This window comes from Aquarana catesbeiana, linkage group LG06, assembly GCF_042186555.1.
Source record: "Aquarana catesbeiana isolate 2022-GZ linkage group LG06, ASM4218655v1, whole genome shotgun sequence".
Taxonomy (NCBI): Eukaryota; Metazoa; Chordata; class Amphibia; order Anura; family Ranidae; genus Aquarana; species Aquarana catesbeiana.
This window is the reverse complement of record NC_133329.1, coordinates 152,017,849-152,034,755: the sequence shown is the minus strand read 5'-3', so window position 1 is coordinate 152,034,755 and position 16,907 is coordinate 152,017,849.

Sequence of the window (16,907 nt, the reverse complement as noted above, 5' to 3'; positions counted from 1 at the left end):
TAATGGGGTGCTTTTCTGTTCTTAATTACAGAAGGCATGGGAAAAAAACTAAGCATACCCCTACCTCTTCTAAGAAAAAGTGCCCTTCCTGCAAAGTGTCCGTTAACCGCTTGCCGACCAGCCGCCGCAGTTGTACTGCGGCAACATGGCTCGGCTGCGCGAATCGTCGTCATGTTCCGTCGGTAACATAAATGGCCTCTAGGGGGTGTGTACGCGCCGCTACTCGCCCACGGAGCCGATGCGAGTGGCCGACGGCCGTGATAACCGTCGGGCTCCCACGATCGCTCGGGGCACACCGAGAACCGGGATCTGTGTGTTTAAACAGTTTCCGGTTCTATGAGAGGAGAACAGACAGATCGTCTGTTCATACAGAGTATGAACAGCGATCTGTCATCTCCCCTGCAAAGTCCCCTCCCCCATCAGTTAGAACACATACTAGGGAACACATTAACCCCTTCACCGCCCCTAGTGTTAACCCCTTCACTTCCAGTGACATTTTTACAGTAATCAATGCATTTTCATAGCACTGATCGCTGTAATAATGCCAATGGTCCCAAAAATGTGTCAAAATTGTCCAACGTGTCCGCCATAATATATAATACAATGATATTCCCGCTCTACCAAATGTGTGTGTTTTTTAACAATATGCTGCAACACTGAAGGAAATATCAGAACCCATAAAATATATAAAGTGAAGGTAGTGCTGCGCTATGAACCTAAATACTGTGCGTAATAAAGTGCAAAGGTGCTCAATAAAAGATACGGTTGAAAGAGGTAATGTTCAAAGGTCAAAATATATCCAATCCTAGGCAGTATAAAAACGTATCGTATGCCCTGCGATTTCTTCGGATAAAACAATAAAAGTGTATCAATAAGACAATAAAAGTATATCAAACACTCAAATGATTCTTCATAGAACAGTGATAGGAAATGTATCCCTATGGCGTACAAATGAAGTGAAAAAACAGTGCTCAAAAGAACGTACGCTACAATTGCAATAAATCCTGAAGGAATAGGTAAAATCCTAAACGGCATATAAAAGCATACAAAAAAGTTTCCTCCATATAGGTATATGCTGCAAATGTTCTTATAGGTGTAAGCAAAAAAGATAAGTAGTGTCCATATAAGGTGCAAGGTAGGTAAGTGGCTGTATATAAGCAGTGTCAGCATAAAATGACAAAGTGCTAGTGCTGGTGACAATCTTCTGGCATAAAGTGCTGATGATAGGTGACTTCCTGGTTCCTGTGCAGAGTAATGTATAGATGTACCCTTACCTTACCGCTGTAAGGTAACAGCATGTGGGTATATCTCAGTGTGTTTCTTGGCAGCCTCCCAGTATGGCGTATCTGGCTCCACTGGTGTGTGTCTCTAGTCTGGCATCAGAGTCCCCCTATTGTCCCTGGTGTGTCCGCATCCAATGAACCTCGCAATGGGGCATGGGGGGATGTAAAGAGGGATGCACGATAGTGTAGTATTTCCAAATGTTTATTGACGAAACAGTAAAAGTAAAAACAAGGTACTCACAATAAGAAGTATCAAACAGGTATATAACAAACGAGCTGTGAGCTCGCCCACGTCAATGTGGTAAAAGAGTAGGCATAAGAAATCATGCATGCTAAAAGTCATTAAAAATCATTAATAAGGGGGGCGTGACCGGAAGCCAACCTCGATGGAAGCCTGACTCTCCTGCTCCCTCTCAGCCCGTGATTTTAGCAAATTTGGGGATGCTCAACCGCATCTACATGGGCAGATCTAAAACCACCCGGTCCGCAAAAGCTCGGGGATCATCGCAACCCTCGCCTGGCTCCTCATCGGACCTCCGATCCTTCTTCCCGCTGACAGGTATGCCTCCCGGCGGCACAGACAACATGGCGCCAGAGGCCTCGGCGGCCCGCTCCCAGACCTCCACGCTGCTCTCCCAGCCGAATCCCACTCCAAGTCAGACCTCGGAGGGTCCCCGCAGGCTCCGCTGGGCAACCTGGGCATATCCTCCCCATCAGGAGCGGTGAGTCCCCTCCACTCTGTTCTATCAGGGACCTCACCGCATGGCCCCCAGTCCGCCATGCTCGGCCTCCCTCCCCCACACTACACCCAATGCTCAGATGCATTTCCTCGATTGCTGAGGACAGCTTCAGATTCCTGCATGCTGGGAGATGACCCTGGATCCCCGGCCTCCTCCGATCTCTCCTCTGACTTCCCAGCTCTGCCAGGCCCTATGTACCCGTCCAGCCACACACCTCAAGAGACTGTGGAGACTCCTGTGGCCTTTAATGTCTCAGCATATGAACAACCCCCACCTAAAGCTCAGAGACTGTCGCACTCACGGGTCCTCGGCTCCCCCGGGGAGCAGGCTGCACATATAGCCACCTATGCACAGAAGGTGCAATCACCTGCCCCTCACTTCTATGGCGTAAAGGATATGGGGGCCCCCACGCCTGCCCAGGCACAGACCTGGGGAGACTCATGGAGCCTGATACCAGGACCAGCACACTCTCCCCAAAGCAATGCTGCAACGCATTCTCAGCAGCTTTCGCCTCTCCAACTTCCACCTCGGCAAACCTCATTGCCAGCCCAAACCCACCCCATTCCCCCGGAGTGGCACTCATATCTACAGGCGATGCCCACCAAGGAAGACTTTAAGCAGCTGATTGCAGATGTAAAGTCCACATGCCGTTCCGAAATACAGATGCTACAGTCAGGCCTTAAGCACTTAGCAGATAGGGTGGAAATGGCCAAAGAGGAAATACAAGAGACTAAGTTGGCAGTTCACAGGACCCAACTTCAGGGAGCAGACCATCGTAATCTACTAAGAGACATGCAACGCCACATAGAGGACTTGGACAATAGGGGGCGCAGGAACAACATACGTGTAAGGGGAGTTCCGGGAATAGAGCGCCCTGAAGATATCCACAACACTTTACAGAATGTGTTTAACAACCTCCTAGGTGAGCCTATCACTAAACACATTGAAATGGACAGAGCACACCGAGCCCTGCGTCGTAAGAGCTCCACCTCCAAACCGAGGGACATTATCTGTAGAATCCTTCCCCCTGAAGGAAGACATCATGCGACAAACCCGCCTAGCACGCAGGGTGACTTTCCAAGATGCCCAGCTGCAGCTATTTCCGGATCTCTCATGGATAACCCTGCAAAAGCGCAGACTCCTGCAACCCTTATTGCACACACTCCAAGACGAAAACATCCCTTACCGCTGGGGATTTCCCTTTAGCCTCATGGCTAAACGCCAAGGCAAATCTGCTATCTTACGTTATCCAGAGGATCTAAATACCTTTTGTGAAATTCTGGGGATTCCTATCCCCCAACTCCCGGAATGGGACCTGGTAACCACATCACCCCCACCTCCTACAATCTGGCAGAAGGTCCCTCCATCTAACCGCTCCCGGAACCCGGATACCTCCCGCAAGGGCACTAAACACGGAAATGGCTGAACTAACTGTACCCCCTCTTTATTGGTACCCCGCTAATGGCTCACACTGCCATATAACAAGGGTGACAATTCGGCCCTGGACATTTTTGTTTATTTAGTCCCCCCTTTTTTGCCCCAGTTTTAATCCCCAGTTTACCTTATGGGCACGTCTCAGATGAGACTTGCTTACTCACCCCTCCCCTAGTTGCGTGATTACAGTCACAGTAGTTTTCCTATTTTGTATGTTATATGACCAATCTAGGGCTCCCTTGCATCCACCTAGCCCATCCTTTTGGATTAGGGTTGGGTGGATCCCTGGGAAACCGTACTGACCTAGGTTCAACAACCTCTCAAGGTCAGGTGAAAAGATCTATTCTGATCTGTCTAGGTTTATTTTGTACTAACCTTTCTTTTTCAGCTCTTTCCTCTTTCTTTCTCTCCTGTCACCGTGTGGATTGCGGAATTTGCCTGGATCTCCTACCGAACTGTGTCCGCTCCTGGCCCTTGGCTTTGAAACCCTCATCTCCACAACAGGTAAAACACCCCCCCCCCCCCTCCTTTACCTGATACCATGGCTAAGATCTTTTCTTTAAATGTTCGCGGCCTAAACTCTAACAAAAAGAGGCATCTGGCACTGAAGGAGTTTAACCACTTAAGGACCAGCCTCGTTTTGGATTTTAGGATTTAAAAAAAAAAAATCCATGTTTAAAACAGGTTTTTTTGCTAGAAAATTACTTGGAACCCCCAAACATTATATATGGTTTTTCTTCTAACACCCTAGAGAATAAAATGGCGGTCGTTGCAATACTTTTTTTTGCACCGTATTTGCGCAGCTTAAAAGCGCACTTTTTTTGGGAAAAAATTCACTTTTTTGAATAAAAAAATAAGACAACAGTAAAGTTAGCCCAATTTTTTTTATATTGTGAAATATAATGTGACGCCAAGTAAATTGATACCCAACATGTCACGCTTCAAAATTGTGCCCGCTCGTGGAATGGCGTCAAACTTTTACCCTCAAAAATCTCCATAGGCGACGTTTAAAAAATTCTACAGGTTGCATATTTTGCAGTACAGAGGAGGTCTAGGGCTAGAATTATTGCTCTCGCTCTACCGGTCGTGGCGATACCTCGTGTGGTTTAACCACCATTTTCATATGCGGGCGCTACTTGCGTATGCGTTCGCTTCTGCGCGCGATGTAAACATCTCTTGTAATAGAAAAAAGCATGACAGGACCTCTTAAATATGAGATCTGGGGTCAAAAAGACCTCAGATCTCATATTTACACTAAAATGCGATAAAAAAAAAGTCATTTAAAAAAATGACATTTGAAAAAATGTGCCTTTAAGAGGCATGAACGGAAGTGACGTTTTGACGTCGCTTCCGCCCAGCAGTGTCATGGAGACTAGTGGGTGCCTCACTCGTCTCCAGGCACAGGACAGAGACAGAAGCGATCGCCTCCGCCGCTACCGATGGCTCCGGTAAGCGGCGGAGGGCACCGGATCGCGGCGGGAGGGGGGGCCCTCTCCCGCCACCGATGAAAGTGATCTCGCGGCAAATCCGCCGCAGGGACCGCTTTTATCTGAAAGTCGGCCGCCGCACGAAAACGAGGATACCGGGGTTATGGCAGCTAGCTGCTGCCATAACAATGATATCCCCGTTCAAAGTTTGGACGTACATCGTCGTGCGGCGGTCGGTAAGTGGTTAAACAGTCAGGCACAGATATTATATTTGTCCAAGAGACGCTTATTTTAATACTAATTAAACATGGGTCCCCGTTCACCTGTTCGAAACATTATAGTGACCCACACGGCCATTTTGTCATTCTTAAGGGACTGTGGCAAGCCAAGGAGATCACTTTATGTGCCTTATACATCCCGAATGTTAAACAATAATGATTCATCTCTAAACTGTTCACCCGCCTTTTTCGGTCTGAACACGGGCTCTTAGTGGAGGGGGGCGACTGTAACTTAACCCAGTCCGTATCTACTGATCGCCACGTGGTGAGCCCCCGAGCATCGTCGGCTCGAGCCCTCAGAGACTCAAAGCTTTTTCGCCAACTCTCTAGAAGATATGCTCTGTTTGATGCCTGGAGGGTTCTCCACCCGGGAGATCGGCAATACACTTTTTATTCAGCACCCCACCAAACTCATTCCCGTATCGAATACTTCTTTGTTAACCACTTGAGCCCCGGACCATTATGCTGCCTAAGGACCAGAGGTCTTTTTCCAATTTGGCACTGCGTCGCTTTAACTGCTAATTGCGCGGTCATGCAATGCTGTACCCAAACGAAATTTGCGTCCTTTTCTTCCCACAAATAGAGCTTTCTTTTGATGGTATTTGATCACCTCTGCAGTTTTTATTTTTTGCGCTATAAACGGAAAAAGAACGAAAATTTTGAAAAAAAATGATATTTTCTACTTTTTGTTATAAAAAAAATCCAATAAACTAAATTTTAGTCATACATTTAGGCCAAAATGTATTCGGCCACATGTCTTTGGTAAAAAAAATGTCAATAAGCATATATTTATTGGTTTGCGCAAAAGTTATAGCGTCTACAAACTAGGGTACATTTTCTGTAATTTACACAGCTTTTAGTTTATGACTGCCTATGTCATTTCTTGAGGTGCTAAAATGGCAGGGCAGTACAAAACCCCCCCAAATGACCCCATTTTGGAAAGTAGACACCCCAAGGAAATTGCTGAGAGGCATGTTGAACCCATTGAATATTTATTTTTTTTGTCCCAAGTGATTGAATAATGACAAAAAAAAAAAAAAAATATTTACAAAAAGTTGTCACTAAATGATATATTGCTCACACAGGCCATGGGCCTATGTGGAATTGCACCCCAAAATACATTCAGCGGCTTCTCCTGAGTATGGGAATACCACATGTGTGGGACTTTTTGGGAGCTTAGCCGCGTACGGGGCCCCGAAAACCAAGCACCACCTTCAGGATTTCTAAGGGTGTAAATTTTTGATTTCACTCTTCACTGCCTATCACAGTTTCGGAGGCCATGGAATGGCACAAAAACCCCCCAAATGACCCCATTTTGGAAAGTAGACACCCCAAGCTATTTGCTGAGAGGCATGGTGAGTATTTTGCAGCTCTCATTTGTTTTTGAAAATGAAGAAAGACAAGAAAAAACTTTTTTTTTTTTCTTTTTTCAATTTTCAAAACTTTGTGACAAAAAGTGAGGTCTGCAAAATACTCACTATACCTCACAGCAAATAGCTTTGGGTGTCTACTTTCCAAAATAGGGTCATTTGGGGGGGTTTTGTGCCACCTGGGCTTTCCATGGCCTCCGAAACTGTGATAGGCAGTGAAGAGTGAAATCAAAAATTCACGCCCTTAGAAAGCCTGAAGGCGGTGCTTGGCTTTCGGGGTCCCGTACGCGGCTAGGCTCCCAAAAAAGTCTCACACATGTGGTATCCCTGTACTCAGGAGAAGCAGCAGAATGTATTTTGGGGTGTAATTTCACATATTCCCATGGCATGTTTGAGCAATATATCATTTAGTGACAACTTTGTGCAAAAAAAAAAAAAAAAAAAAAAAATTTGTCTCTTTCCCGCAACTTGTCGCAATATAAAATATTCCATGGACTCGACATGCCTCTCAGCAAATAGCTTGGGGTGTCTACTTTCCAAAATGGGGTCATTTGGGGGGGTTTTGAACTGTCCTGGCATTTTATGCACAACATTTAGAAGCTTATGTCACACATCACCCACTCTTCTAACCACTTGAAGACAAAGCCCTTTCTGACACTCATTGTTTACATGAAAAAGTTATTTTTTTTTTGCAAAAAAATTACTTTGAACCCCCAAACATTATATATTTTTTTAAAGCAAATGCCCTACAGATTAAAATGGTGGGTGTTTCATTTTTTTTTTTCACACAGTATTTGCGCAGCGATTTTTCAAATGCATTTTTTGGGGAAAAAACACACTTTTTTAAATTTTAATGCACTAAAACACACTATATTGCCCAAATGTTTGATGAAATAAAAAAGATGATCTTAGGCCGAGTACATGGATACCAAACATGACATGCTTTAAAATTGCGCACAAACGTGCAGTGGCAACAAAATAAATACATTTTTAAAAGCCTTTAAAAGCCTTTACAGGTTACCACTTTAGATTTACAGAGGAGGTCTACTGCAAAAATTACTGCCCTCGATCTGACGTTCGCGGCGATACCTCACATGCATGGTGCAATTGCTGTTTACGTTTGACGACAGACCGCCGCTTGCGTTCGCCTTAGCGCGAGAGCAGGGGGCGACAGGGGTGCTTTTTTTTTTTTTTTTTTTTTTTCTTTATTATTTTTTTGCTTTTTTATCTTATTTTTAAACTGTTCCTTTCATTTTTTTTTTTTTTTAATCATTTTTATTGTTATCTCGGGGAATGTAAATATCCCCTATGATAGCAATAGGTAGTGACAGGTACTCTTTTTTTGAAAAAATTGGGGTCTATTAGACCCTAGATCTCTCCTCTGCCCTCAAAGCATCTGATGACACCAAGATCGGTGTGATAAAATGCTTCCCCAATTTCCCAATGGCGCTATTTACATCCGGCGAAATCTAAGTCATAAAATGCTCGTAGTTTCCGGTTTCTTAGGCCATAGAGATGTTTGGAGCCACTCTGGTCTCTGATCAGCTCTATGGTCAGCTGGCTGAATCACCGGCTGCATTCTCAGGTTCCCTGTTGAGACAGGAGAGCCAGAGAAAAACACGGAAGACGGTGGGGGGGGGGGTGGGGGCATTCCCTCCCACGGCTTGTAAAAGCAGTCTAGAGGCTAATTAGCCACTAGGATTGCTTTTACATGAAAGCCGACCGCTGGCTGAAAAGAATGATACCAAGATGATACCTAAACCTGCAGGCATCATTCTGGTATAACCATTCAAAGTCGTGAATGGCGTACCTGAAGACAAAAAAATGGTTAACAATAAAGCACAGTAAACGGTAAAGTATAAAAAATTGCATACCTGAAAAGCAAACATGATAAAACATAATAACAATAAAACATTGCAGAATAGAATACAGTAAAAAAGAGCAGAACAAGAGAGAGAGAATAGAGAGAGAGAGAACAATAAAACGACAACTATTTTTTTTTATTTTATATATATTTTTTTTTTTTTTACACTTTTTTTGTAACTAACTTTTATAACGGTAACCGGTTCCAGGTTCGGGTCTCTCAAAATGCGATGGCATCTTGGGAGACCCTGTGAAAGTGTGCCTAGTCTGTGCAATGCTGTACCCTACGCTAATACTCAACTAATGAATGGTAGCGTTCAAAACATTCACCAATGCAAAGACCGGGATTGTCAGGACAGGAGGGACAATAATAGCGGGTGCCACGCCTATATTCGTGCTTGCTGCAGACACGACATCTTTTTTGGGGGTTCGTTGGGTAGGGGTACTCGGGAGGACATAAAGAAAATGCCTCTCATGCAGCCGACTGCATTTGGTTGGGGATGTGAAGTACGGGCGCTGCAGAAGCGGTGGGTTCCCAATTAGGATTGGCGAATGCAGCAGGAAGGGCACTATGGGCACAACGGGCCTGTGTTTGTCTTCTTGGTGGCAGCGGGACACTACTTGTGCTTGCCACCTCACCAGCTTGAACTGCACTTATGGGACTCGCCACGTCACCAAGTGTTACTGCAGTGCTGGTTTGACTACGACCGGGGTGTACTAGGCCGCTGGCGCTTGCCAGTTCAATAAAAAGCTACCAAAAAAACTGTTAGCGATCGCAGGGATCAGGCCTGACTCTGCGAATGCTGCAGTTATGCGTTAAGTGTTTTGTAAGTGACAGTGATCGATCGATACTGCACTTGGGTGGGCTGGGCTGGGCGGAGGGGCAAAATGCAGGTGCTAGCAGGTATCTGGGCTGATCCCGCTAACACTGCGTTTTTGGGAACCCTAAACTGCTGGGGACGCCAGTATAGATCTGATCGGATCAGATATTGATCCGTTCAGATACTATACCACTAAGGGAGGTGTACGGTGCGTGCGTGGGTGTTAGAGGTACTGGCGCTAATCTGACGCTGCTTGGGGCTGGTGCTTGCCAGTTCACCAAAATACTACCAAAAAAACTGTTAGCGATCGCAGGGATCAGGCCTGACTCTGCGAACGCTGCAGTTATGCATTTAGTGTTTTGTAAGTGTCAGTGATCGATCGATACTGCACTTGGGTGGGCTGGGCTGGGCTGGGCCGGGCCGGGCGGAGGGGCAAAACGCAGGTGCTAACAGGTATCTGGGCTGATCCCGCTAACACTGCGTTTTTGGGAACCCTAAACTGCTGGGGACGCTAGTATAGATCTGATCGGATCAGATATTGATCCGATCAGATACTATACCACTAAGGGAGCTGTACGGTGCGTGCGTGGGTGTTAGCGCTACTGGCGCTAACCTGACGCTGCCTGGGGCTGGTGCTTGCCAGTTCACCAAAATGCTACCAAAAAAACTGTTAGCGATCGCAGGGATCAGGCCTGACTCTGCGAACGCTGCAGTTATGCGTTTAGTGTTTTGTAAGTGACAGTGATTGATCGATACTGCACTTGGGCTGGGCCGGGCGGAGGGGCAAAACGCAGGTGCTAGCAGGTATCTGGGCTGATCCCGCTAACACTGTGTTTTTGGGAACCCTAAACTGCTGGGGACGCTAGTATAGATCTGATCGGATCAGATATTGATCCGATCAGATACTATACCACTAAGGGAGGCGTATGCTGCGTGCGTGGGTGTTAGCGGTACTGGCGCTAATCTGACGCTGCCTGGGGCGACGCATATCACCGCCGGGCGATCAGGGGGCTAAACCTTTATTCGGTAATAAACGGCGGGTGCCCTGACACTATAAAAAATAAACAAACTAACCAGCGTCACCGTAACAGTTATACGGTGATCAGTGGTGAAAGGATTAACTAGGGGGCCATCAAGGGGTTAAAACATTTATTCGGTAGTATATGGGGGTCCCTGTCGCTATAAAACGCTGACGGCGAACCTAAATATTTAGGTCCCTAACTAGCGTCACCAGCGACACTAATACAGCGATCAGAAAAATGATCGCTTAGCGACACTGGTGACAGGGGGTGATCAAGGGGTTAAAACTTTATTAGGGGGGGTTAGGGGGGTATCCTAGACCTACAGGGGGGTAATACTAACTGTCCCAACACTGTAACTGTCACAAACTGACACCAATGCAGTAATCAGAAAAAAAAAAAAAAACTGCTGGTGTCAGTTTGTGACTGGGGGGGGATCGGGGGGCGATCGGGGGGGGGGGGGATCGGGGTGTTTTGTGTGCCTGGCATGTTCTACTGTGTGTGTGTAGTGTTGTGCACTCACATACCTGTCTTCTCTCCTCAGGCCGGAACGGAAATTACCGAGCCGAGGAGAGATGACATCATTTCCTTTGCTGCTGTTTAGCATACAGCAGCAAAGGAATGATGTGATTGGCCGGCGGCGATCGCGAGGGGGGGGCCACGAACGGATGGCCTCCCCCTCATCTCCGATCGCCGTGGGACAAAAGACGACCGCCTCGGGCACCGGGGGGGGGGGTCCGATTGGACCCCCCCACCCGCGGAAGGCAAATCACGTATATGTACGTGATTTTGCCTGTCCGTGCCACCTTGCCGACGTAAATCGGCGTGAGGCGGTCGTCAAGTGGTTAATAACTCCACCCTTAGAATAACGCTTGAAGCTCGAATACTCCCAATCTCCTGGTCTGACCACGCCCCCATCCTGCTCACCTTAGATCTGGGATCCCCCAACCCCAGGCCCTACAAGTCGAGATTAAAGCAGGGGTCCACCTATCTATCTATCGTTTTTTTTTTTTTTTTAGTTCATTCACAAACTTTTCTTCTCAGCATTACATACTCACATATTGTGTGTAATATGTCCGCCTGTGTCAGATTTCGTCGGAAAGAATAACTTATATTATTCACTGCAGGTGGTTTCCATCTTCATTGTGGGCATTTGAAGCCCACAAGCATTTATTTCCTGGATGTGGTGAATGCTGTGCTCCCAGCATTCACCGCTCGTTCCCGCACATGCTCAGTGGCATCCTGGGAAGCCTGAGACTAGCTCCCAGGAGTCTGGGAGAGGCTAGAAACACGCCTACTCCCACGGGAGGAGAACCAGGAAGTGCAAAGAAGAATAGAAAAATAAAAGGTAATTACGGCGATTTAAATTTTTTTAAACGGCATGTCAGCATCTAGGCAAGGAAGAGAATACATACAGATATTAAAAATTTGGGTGGAACCCCGCTTTAAACACATTTCTTCTCCAGCACCTTCCATCAAAAACAGAGCTGACCTCCGCCTTAAAATACTACTTTACGGAAAACAACACCACTGACATCTCCCTCCCTATACTCTGGGAAGCCCATAAGGCGGTCATTCGAGGCAGCTGTCTAGCACTGTCCTCTGCCATGAAAAAGGACACTCTAGCCACGAAGCTTCGAACCGAGAAAGAACTTAAGGTCCTAGAGCACCAACTACAAATGTCACCTACCTTATCCTTACTTAAGAAAATCACGGGGGCGTGGCCAGGCAGAGCATGTAGCAGGACACACTTCTCCTCAGCTCCGCCGAAAATCCTGGTAATCATCCTTTGGATCACTCATCCAGCCCGCTGATACCTCCAATCGGAACCACACGCCATCTGGGCCTCAGCAGACCCATTCATCCGACCGATTTGCAGCTGAAAAACATGCCAAAACGGGACAAGAATGGTGGAGGCCAGCCCGCAGCACAGGCCCAAGATGGTGCTCTGCCACAGCGATCTCAAAAGGAAAAATATAAGGAGGCAGCCCAGAAACTCCTGTTTGGCAATAAATCATCAAAAGAACTACCATCACCCACATCTGACCTCAGTGAAGGAGAAGGAAGCCAGCTGGAGATGGATAATACTATTCCACTGGAGGATGGCGCTGGATCCCCTTCTGACTGGGCCGCAGTGAGTACAGTATCACATTCCTATCAGGGCACTCAGACACCAAGTATGCCCCTGGATAATGCTGAACCCACTCTCAGAGACATTCTCTCTGCAGTGACTATATGCAACAGATCCATCTCAACCCTGACTGATGAAGTGAAGGGTGTTAAAGCTGAGATATCCTTTGTGAGACAGGACATGCAAAAGCTGAGAGAGCGCACAGCTGCAGTGGAGAGCAGGGTCAGTGTAATTGAAGATGATTTAGTACCCATGCAGAGAGATTTAAAGTATAACTGCCATCTTGCAGATCAGCATGCAGCGCGTTTAGATGATTTGGAAAATCGCATGCGCCGCAACAATGTCCGCGCCTTAGGATTCCCAGAAAGGATAGAGGGTAAAGACCCTGTCACCTTCATCGAACAATGGCTCCTCACTACATTTGGAAAAGAAGCATTCTCTCCGCTATTTGCGGTGGAGAGAGCGCATAGAGTGCCATCTCGTCCACTACCCCCTGGCAATCACCCTCGTGCTTTTCTGTTTAAGCTCTTAAACTACAAAGACAGAGATGCCATCCTTGCTAAAGCCAGAACCATGGGAAGTAAGCTGTCTATTGAAAACTCCAAAATCTCCCTGTTTCCGGATTTTTCGGCTGAACTCCAGAGGCAGCGAGCAAAGTTTATGGATGTCAAACGAAGATTAAGAGACCTTAACTTGCCATATGCGATGCTATATCCTGCCCGCCTTAGGGTAGTCGCACTCGGAGAAACCCGCTTTTTTGAACGCCCGGACATGGCGGCTCAATGGCTAGATCGTGAGGATAGGGCCCTTAAAGCTGCCAGACCACAAAGAGATGTCCCTGCTTAAGAGATAAGTCCTAGATATGCAAAAACCTGGCAAGACCCGGTCTATTTTTGCTGGGATAGATCCCTGGGCCTTAAGATTCAAAACAATTGTTATCTAAGGAGGACAGTTCCTACTCTCATATTCGATGTTCAGGCGGTCGAGGAGAACTGTTTGTTTGTCTTACCCTCCTCCCCACGTTTTTTTTTGTTTCTTTTGCCCCTTTTTTTTTCCACATTTTTGTCTGCAATTAATGAAGCAATACGTGCCTACCGTAGCTGTGAAACCCCTACGGGAACTAACCTACTGGTTAACTAGGAGTTTTCAAGGCTTTTACCCCCCCCACACCTGTTGTGTGGGAAAAGTTAACACTGCAGCCAAGTGGCTGTGTGAACTGCTGACCTTTAGATTCTTGCCATGCAGAGTAACATGCATTAAGCCAACAATTTACTGTCTTCTGTACCTATATACTACCCTAATAATGTATTTCTCTTTGCCTTGCAACATGATTTCATGTCTACAAATACCTACATGTTCTCTGAAAGGAGAAATCAAGCATGATTTGGGGAAAGGGGGCCTATCCCCCCTTCCAGATAATATGTTATGGTATGACCTGGGAGGTCTGATGAGAATTATGCCGGCCTGGTCAATACTCCTGAAACAAGATGGGGATGGCTAAATTGTCCATTGTAACTTGGAATGTCAGAGGACTGGGAAATCCAGTAAAAAGAGGGGCGGTCCTTAGACATCTCAAGTCGCTGAATGCGGGGGTAGTCTGCCTACAGGAGACCCATTTCTCTGCGGACCCTCCCCCCAGCCTCAGTCCACGATTGTATACTAACCAGTTTCATGCAACCCACTCCACTTACTCAAGGGGAGCAAGTATATTGTTCAGAAAAGACACTCAATTCAATTGCATTAGAAAACGCATTGACCCGGCTGGCAGATATGTCTTTCTTCTATGCTCAATTACAGGCCTCAAATGTATTCTTGCTAGCATCTATATACCCCCACCGTATAACTCAGAGGTTATCAGGCACCTAGCAGGTTTTATGGCCCAATACCCAGAAGTACCCTTACTGGCAATGGGGGACTACAATAATTTCTTAAATCCTCTCAAAGATAAATTTCCTGTACCTACTGCTGGCATATCTCAGGTGAAAGGTAGCACCCCCTTTGCCAGAATACTTGAAGAAACAGGGCTAATAGATGTTTGGAGATCCAGACACCCAAACGATAAAAAATACTCCTGCCACTCAGCCTCACATGACGGGTTATCCAGAATAGATTTGGGCCTTGGGAATGACAAGATGCTACATTTAATAGAGGAATCTGGCTATGCAGACAGGCATATATCTGACCACTCGGCACTTTGGGTAACCATCTCATTACCAAATAGATACAGACGGCCAATGTGGAAACTCAATCCCTTTTGGCTCTCGCTGTTTGCCGAGCCAGACCCTATAGCCAGGGCACTTACACTGTTTCTACAGGATAATATTGGTACGGCTGGACTGGGGGTGGTCTGGGATGCAGCGAAGGCCTTTTTGAGAGGACAACTTATCAAAACAATATCACGGATTAAAACTGACACCAAGGCTTGGGAACTATTGGTACGAAATAGAGTCACTGAGACTGAAAACGATTATATTAATAACCCCACAGGAGACAATAAGAGGGCATGGTTGAGTGCACAGACAATGTCTGGGCAACTAGCGTTGCAGCTGGCGGAGAACAAACGCTTTTTTTTGCAACAATCACATTTTGAGGAGGGGGAGACGACTGGTCATATGCTTGCAGTAATGGCGCGGTCTCAACAATCGACCTCTCTCATCTCCGCCATCTGTGACGCACAGGGCGCTCTGAAATGCTCTACTCTTGATATCCTGACGGTCTTTGGTGATTTCTATGCTGATCTCTATACTTCTAAAGTTACACCCACTGACAGTGCAATAACAGACTTCTTAGGTAGCTGTGAACTCCCCAGTCTGCCAATAGAAGATAGGGTCATGCTTAATGCCCCTTTAACTGCAGAAGAACTGGATATCGCCCTATCTCAAACTAAAAACAATAAAGCACCAGGTATAGATGGCCTCCCTTCAGAGATATACAAACGCTACGCTGATTCCATGCTCCCCACACTACTGAAAGTTTACAATGAGGCATTAAAGGAGGGTTCACTGCCAAGCTCAATGAATGAGGCGATCATTATTGTTATTTTAAAACCGGGTAAAGATGCGAATTCCCCGGGATCTTATAGACCCATTTCATTGCTCACATCCGATATCAAGTTGCTGGCCCGGATGTTAGCAAACAGATTGGCCAAGGTAATTCATAAAATAGTACATAGGGACCAATCCGGGTTCATCCCCACGAGATCCACGGCCCAAAATATAAGAAGACTATTCCTGAACTTACAGCTCCCAGTGGACAACACAGGCAATAGAGCAATTTTCTCGCTGGACGCAGCTAAGGCCTTCGACAGTGTCGAGTGGCCTTATCTGTGGAAAACACTACAAAACATGGGACTGGGAGATACCTTTATTCGATGGGTACAGCTTTTGTATGCTGCGCCCACAGCCAGGATACGGATTAATGGGGAACTTTCAGAACCTTTTCCTTTATTTAGAGGCACCAGACAGGGGTGCCCATTGTCGCCCCTGCTGTTCGCCTTGGCCCTGGAACCTCTGGGAGCAAAAATTAGAGGAGACTCTAGAATAGCGGGATTCCAAAGAGGTATGAATAAAGACGTAGTGTCCATGTACGCAGATGATACCCTGCTCTACTTAGGAGACACAAAAGATTCATTACAAACAGTCATGTCCCTCATTAAGGACTTTGGGGAATTATCGGGCTTCTCCATTAACTGGGACAAGTCAGTGCTGATGCCGCTTGACCCCCTGAACACTCCATTACCATTAGGTGCAGAGATGATACAACAAGTAAGCTCATTCCGCTACCTGGGGATCCAGGTGACCCCTAACCCAACCACTTATGTTGAACAGAACCTAACACCCTTATTAACTAAATTCCGTGAAAAAAGCAGGGCCTGGTGTAAACTACCCCTGTCTGTCGTTGGTAGAATTAACCTTATTAAAATGGTCTGGGCACCACAACTGCTTTATATTTTTAACAATTCCCCGGTATGGATATCTAAAAAATGGTTCGATAGAATAGAGACCCAATTCAGAGAGCTCATATGGAGAAAAAAAATAGCGAGGATAAAACTATCAACATTACAATATGGCAAAGAGGAGGGGGGACTTGCAGTCCCTCACCCCAGGATGTATTATCTCGCTTCCCAGCTACAACAACTAGGAGGATGGGGCTTGCTGGACCCGAAAGACCCGATTCATAAACTTGTAATACTAGAAGACAATAACTATTCAGCACTGACAAATTTGGAGGCGGGATTCCTGCACTTAGACCCGGAAGCTCCTACGGTTAAATTATTGATTTCACTTTGGGCCTATGTCAAAAAACTAATAGGCATCACGGGCTTTCTGTCCAGCACGCCTCTCTGGCGAAATAGACAACTGAAAGAAATACAAAAACTAAAAGGCTTCAAGAGCTGGGAGGACGCAGGCATCAAATATATCTCACAATTATACCAAGATAACACTCTCAAATCATTCCAGCAGATCCAAACAGAGTTTGGGATCCCACATAATAATTTTTATAAATACCTCCAACTGCGACATGCCTTACAAACCCAGAAT